The sequence below is a fragment of the Nicotiana sylvestris genome, chromosome 9, assembly GCF_000393655.2.
Source record: "Nicotiana sylvestris chromosome 9, ASM39365v2, whole genome shotgun sequence".
In the NCBI taxonomy this organism is placed as follows: Eukaryota; Viridiplantae; Streptophyta; class Magnoliopsida; order Solanales; family Solanaceae; genus Nicotiana; species Nicotiana sylvestris.
The window spans coordinates 62,797,213-62,803,594 of NC_091065.1; positions in this window are offsets into that span (position 1 = coordinate 62,797,213).

Genomic DNA, 6,382 nt, shown 5'->3' on the forward strand with positions numbered 1-6,382 from the left:
AGATTGATTCAACACAAATAATCAAGAATGTTAAACAAGCGAATTATATATAGAATGAATAAATAAAACAATTGTGATGCTACGGTCGGGCTCAGATTTGGGCTGAACGGTAATTTTGGTCTCGATCGGACCCTTGGCTCGAAGCCAAACATATATGAAGAACAACAATAAATTAAAAACTTTTAAATAGCTAGAAAGCAGAGAAATTAATTTGCATTGCATTGGTATGTGTGTTACAATGTCTTCTATTGAAATAAAAGTTGTCACTTTATATAGTAGGAGAGTTTTACCCCTAGTACAAATCTTCCTTTCTCGTTAATTACTGATCCATTACCGACATCGGGCGAGATCTGAGCCGTGATATCCGGTTGGACGCGGATATCACGCCCCTCCGTTAGTCGTGTGCAACCGTTCTTGCGCTTCCCCAAGTCTCATAACCCATCTCGGGGCAGGGGTGCGCCATTTTATCAAGTTCGATGGTGAGCATTTTGTTCGGGCCTTGGTACAAGAAGTTTTGAGCTTCGATTCCGATCTCGTGTAATCATATCCTTGCTTCGTTTGACCCATCGAGAAATCAGGATATATGTTACCCCCGGTTTCACTTGTATACAAACAAACTATCCTAGTAGTATTGGAAAAAAAAATTAACCTCATATTTACTATCGATAACACATCTATACTAGAGGCTCATAAACATGTTATTACTTAGGACAGCTTAATAAAGTTGGTGGTTTATCGTTAAATCTTGATAAAAGACCTTAATTTAAGAAGAATAAAACTTTGTATATATTAGATATCTATTTCTTAATTTTTTGAGATGCAATTAATATATTTTTTAATTAATTTATTCTAATAATTTTTTAATTGATAATATAGATAATTCATTTTATCTCTCTTGAAATATTATTGATCTTGCATAAGGTTTTATTAATTTTAATTTTGGAAAGCTTTCTTCAGCATATGAACTATTACAAGAACTATTAATATTATTTTATGGGTAATATAGGCATTTGAAAATAATCAAGTCATTTCATTTAATTGAGTATATAGATTAGAGTATTATCTTCTATTGGTAGTATTTTTCTTAGTACTTTCAAATCGATAAATAAATCTAAATCATCAATATTATAGTGAGTATTATGTTATTTTAAGAAACTTTTGATGTTAAGACAATATTTTTATTTATTATCATCATTTAGTAATCTCAATTTTTTACCATTAAATAGAAATTCAAAGGTATTTTCATATATTTTCACGTCTCGAATTATCCAAAACTCAACGATCAACATTTGTAATAAGTCACAAGTTTATTTTTCTTTTTTATTAAAATATTTTACTTCTTTTATCCCAATTTATGAGATACTCTTTCTTATTGGATTGTCCAAAAACGAATGACATATTTAAATATTTAAAAATAATTTAATTATAAACTTTTTGTGTTATCTTTAATGAGTGATCTATAGCCACACAATTGTCTATGGTTTATTTTAGACCCCAAGTTTCATAAGTCTTTTTTTTCTTTTTTAAATTTCGTGTCTAGTCAAATAATACTACATAAAAATTGGATGAGGGAATATTTTTTTGATTTTATGATACGTTAGATTAATTAAAGATAAATTAATTCATAAATCTACTACTAATGAGAACTAGGGGCTCTAAATTTTGGGGCCTAAAGTCATTGTTTTACCTGTCTTATCCTTCAACAAGTGGTATCTATCATGAGCTAAATCTTAGTCGATCGTGACAACACTTAACAAGCTACTACACCACTAAACGGATCCTTAGTCATATTACTAAACATTAAACGAAACAATATGCATATGATATAATTGATGCATATGATATAATAATAATAATATAATAGCAAAGGAAATTCTACTCAACCAATCTCATAACCCACATAGTATATGGTGCATCATCTAATATTTGAGCATAACTAAAATTGTAACGACCCGACCGGTCGTTTTGAGAATTAACACCCCGATCTCCTATTAACTGCTTCCCCCATATCTATTTATGCTATTGTGATTTGCTGGGATGATTCGTTTTGAGTTTCGAAGTGTTTTAAGACACTCAGTCCCTAAATGAGAGCTTATCTTAGAATTTGGACCGTAGTTAGAACAGTATGAAAATGGCTTTAAAATGGAATTCTATCGATTCTGTTAGCTCCGTTGGATGATTTTGGACTTAGGGGTGTGTCCGGATTATGGTTTTGAGGTCCGTAGCTCATTTAGGCTTGAAATGGCGAAAGTTCAATTTTTGGAGTTTCGGGCCGATAGTGGAATTTTTGATATCGGGGTTGGAATCCGATTCCGGAAGTTGAAATAGGTCTGTAGTGTTGAATATGACTTGTGTGCAAAATTTGGGGTCATTAGACGTGGTTAGGTTGGTTTCGGCATTAGTTGTAGAATTTTAAAATATCAAGTTCATTAAGTTTGGATTGGAGAATGATTCGTAATTTTAACGTTGTTTGATATGATTTGAGGGCTAAACTAAGTTCGTGTGGTATTTTAGGATTGGTTGGTATGTATGGTTGAGGTCCCGGGGGCCTCAGGTGTGTTTCGGATGCTCAACGAGTCTTTTTTTGACTTAACAAGATGGCAGGTTTTGTTGGTGTTTTGTTGCAAAAGATTTGTTCTTCGCAATTGCGAAGAGGAGCTCACAATCGCGAAGAGGAGCTCGTGATCGCGAAGGTGTGGCCAGTGGGAGCATCGTAAAAAACGCGAGGCGCAGGTCTCGATCGCGTAGAGTTAAATGGACCTAAGTTGGGGCCACGCATTTGTTCATCGCGAACGCGAGTTGGGAAAGTTAGAACATCGCTTTCGTGTGGGGTTTTACGCTTTTGCGTAGTGCAGACTTATGAGCCAGCAAAGTTGTTCTTCGTGATCGCGAGGTTTTTTTCGTGATTGCAATTAAGGAAATCACCGAGCAGATTTTTAAAGTTCAAAACGAGGGTTTGAGTTCATAACTCCAAAATTTGATTGAGAGCTCGGTAGAAGGCAAAATTTGGAGAGATTTTCAGAGGAAGTTTGTAGGTAATGATTTCTAACTCCTTTTTGATTATATCCAATTTATCTATGCCTAACTTTATCATTTAATTTCGGATTTGGGGTAAAAATTTGGGAAAAATTGAGAAAAGTTCTTAGGCCGAATTTTTGAGTTTTGATCGAGATTTTAGTATCGGATTTGAGTAAAATTGGTATGGTTAGACTCGTGAATAAATGAGCGTTCACAATTTGTGACTTTTACCCGATTCCGAGACGAGGGCTGGGGGGAGGATTTTTGGATGTTTTTCTATTTTCTCACCTTAGCTTTGATTTTCATTAGCTAAATTAGTTGTTGTAGCTATATTTACGTTATGAAATTGATTTGATTAGATTTGTGCCACTCGGAGTTGGATACTCGTGGTAATTTCAACCGCATCTCAGGCCAGGGGAGGAGCACAGACTCCCGCCGCCCCCCTTTAGAGCAGCGGGTTCAGGTTGATCGTATCCCAGAGGTTATATGGTACCACCTATAGCCCCAGCTCAGCCCGAGGGTAGGGCACCAATTTCAGAGGAGGAGAAGCGGAGGCTTGAGAGGTACAAGAAGTACGACCCTCCTACATTCAGTGGTCTAGCATCAGTGGATGCTCAGGTATTTCTAAAGGAGTGTTATCGTATCCACCGCACAATGGGGCAGAGTTTGGTGGGGTTTCTTCCACTGCCTTCTAGCTTCGAGGGGCAACCTATTAGTGGTGGCGTACTTTTGATTTGGACAGTCTGGCTGAGGCAACTTCCCCTACATGGACCCAGTTCTCGGATATGTTTTTGAGGGAGTATGTCCCTCAGAGCCTCAGAGACGCATGGTGCATGGAGTTTGAACATTTGCGCCAGGGTACTATGACTATTTCGGAGTATGCTGTCCGTTTTAGTGACTTGTCTAGACATGCACCGGCCTTGGTTTCCACAGTTCGAGAGAGAGTTTGCGGGTTTATTGAGGGGCTCATTCCCAGCATCAGGTCTAGCATAGCCTGGGAGTTAGATATGGATATCGCCTATCAGCAGGTGGTGAGTATATCTAGGAGAATAGAGGGCATACTTGCTCGGGATAGGGAGGAGAGAGAGGCCAAGAGGTTTCGAGAGTCAGGCCATTATTCTGGTGCCCCTGCCCCAGCTGCAGTTTGTCATGGTAGGGGTTATGTGGGTCGCCTCGTTCATTCAGCTCTTCCAATAGCCAGTGGTATTCTAGATCCTCCTAGACCTCAAGAGTCTTATTATGCACCTCCAGTATCTAGTACGCCTCCTACACGGGGTGCTTTCAGTGGTCAGTCCAACAGACCTGGACCGAGCCAGTCATAGCTACCACGTTCTCCTAGATCTTGATGAGGGATTGCCCTAGACTTAGGAGGGTTTCACCTCCACATACTTCTCAGCCACATCGTGCTCCACAGGGTTCCCAGGCTATGATTATAGCACCAGCTGCCACCCCACCCGTTCATCCAGCTAGAGATGGAGGTCGGGGGGGTAGAGGTCGCCCTATAGGGGGAGGCCACGCCAGATACTATGCCCTTCTTTCACGTACCAAGGTTGTTGCTTCTGATTCTATCATTATAGGTATTGTTCCGATCTGTCAAAGAAATGCATCGGATCTATTCGATCCAACCTCCACTTATTCCTATGTGTCCTCTTATTTTGCCCTACATTTGGGTGTATTTCGGGATTCTTTGAGTTCCCCTATTTATGTGTCTACTCATGTGGAAGATTCTCTTGTTGTGCATCGCGTTTATTGGTCATGTTTGATTGCTCTTAGTGGTTTTGAGATCAGAGCCAATTTATTATTGCTCAGCATGGTAGAGTTTGATGTTATCTTGGGCGTGGATTGATTGTCGTCCCATTATGCTATTCTTGATTGTCACGCTAAGACCGTGACACTGGCTATGCCAGGTTTACCATGATTAGAGTGGAGGGGTACTTTAGATTACACTCCTAGTAGAGTTATTTCATTTCTTAAAGCTCAGCAAATGGTTGAGAAGGGGTGTGACACGTATCTAGATTATGTGAGAGATGTCAATATTGATACCCCTATATTTGATTCAGTCCCAATAGTACAGGATTTTCCCGATGTGTTTTCAATTGATCTTTCGGGTATGCCGCCCAACAGAGATATTGATTTTGGCATTTATTTATTGTCAGGCACTCAACCTATCTCTATTCCTCCTTATCGTATAGCTCCTCATGAGTTGAAGGAGTTGAAGGAATAGGTTACAGGAATTGCTTGATAAGAGCTTTATTTAGCCCAGTGTGTCACCTTATGGTGCTCCTGTCTTATTTGTGAAGAAAAGGGATGGTTCTATGTGTATGTGCATTGATTATCGCCAGTTAAACAAAGTTACAGTGAAGAATCGGTATCCTTTGCCTCGTATTGATGACCTATTTGATCAGTTAAAGGGTGCTCGAATGTTTTCCAAGATTGATTTGCGTTCAGTTTATCATCAATTGAAGATTCGAGAGCCAGATATCCCAAAGACTACTTTCAGGACTCGGTATGGTTATTACGAGTTCCTTATTATGTCATTTGGGCTGACCAACGCCCCAGCAGCATTTATGCATTTGATGCACAGTGTATTCTAGCCATATCTTGACTCGTTCGTCATTGTCTCTATTGATGACATTCTGGTGTACTCCCGAAGTCGGGAAGATCATGAGCAACACTTGAGGACGGTGCTTCAGACCTTGAGAGAAAAGAAATTAAATGCAAAGTTCTCAAAATATGAGTTTTGGTTGGATTTCGTGGCATTCTTGGGACATGTGGTATCTACTGAAGGGATCAAGGTGGATCCAAAGAAAGTGGAAGTAGTTTAGAGCTGGCCCAGACTATCCTCAGCTACAGAGATCCGGAGTTTTCTTGGTTTGGCGGGTTATTACCGTCAATTTGTTGAGGGATTCTCATCTATTGCAGCACCTATGACCAGGCTGACCTAGAAGGGTTCTCCGTTCAGGTGGGCGGAAGAGTGTGAGGAGAGATTTCAAAATCTCAAGACAGCCTTGACTACATCCCAATATTGATATTGCCTACAGGTTCGGGGTCTTATACAGTCTATTGTGATGCGTAGTGAGTTGGCCTTGGTGCAGTGTTGATGCATGACCGTAGAGTGATTGCATACGGTCCAAACAACTGAAGGTGCATGAAAAGAACTATCATGTCCACGACCTTGAGTTAACTTTTAATGTTCATGCCTTGAAGATTTAGAGGCACTATTTGTACGGTGTTCCTTCTGGGATCTATACTGATCACCAGAGTTTGCAGCATCTGTTCAAGCAGAAGGATCTTAATTTGCATCAGAGGAGATGGTTAGAGCTGATTAAGGAGTATGATATCATTATTTTGTACCACCCGGGGA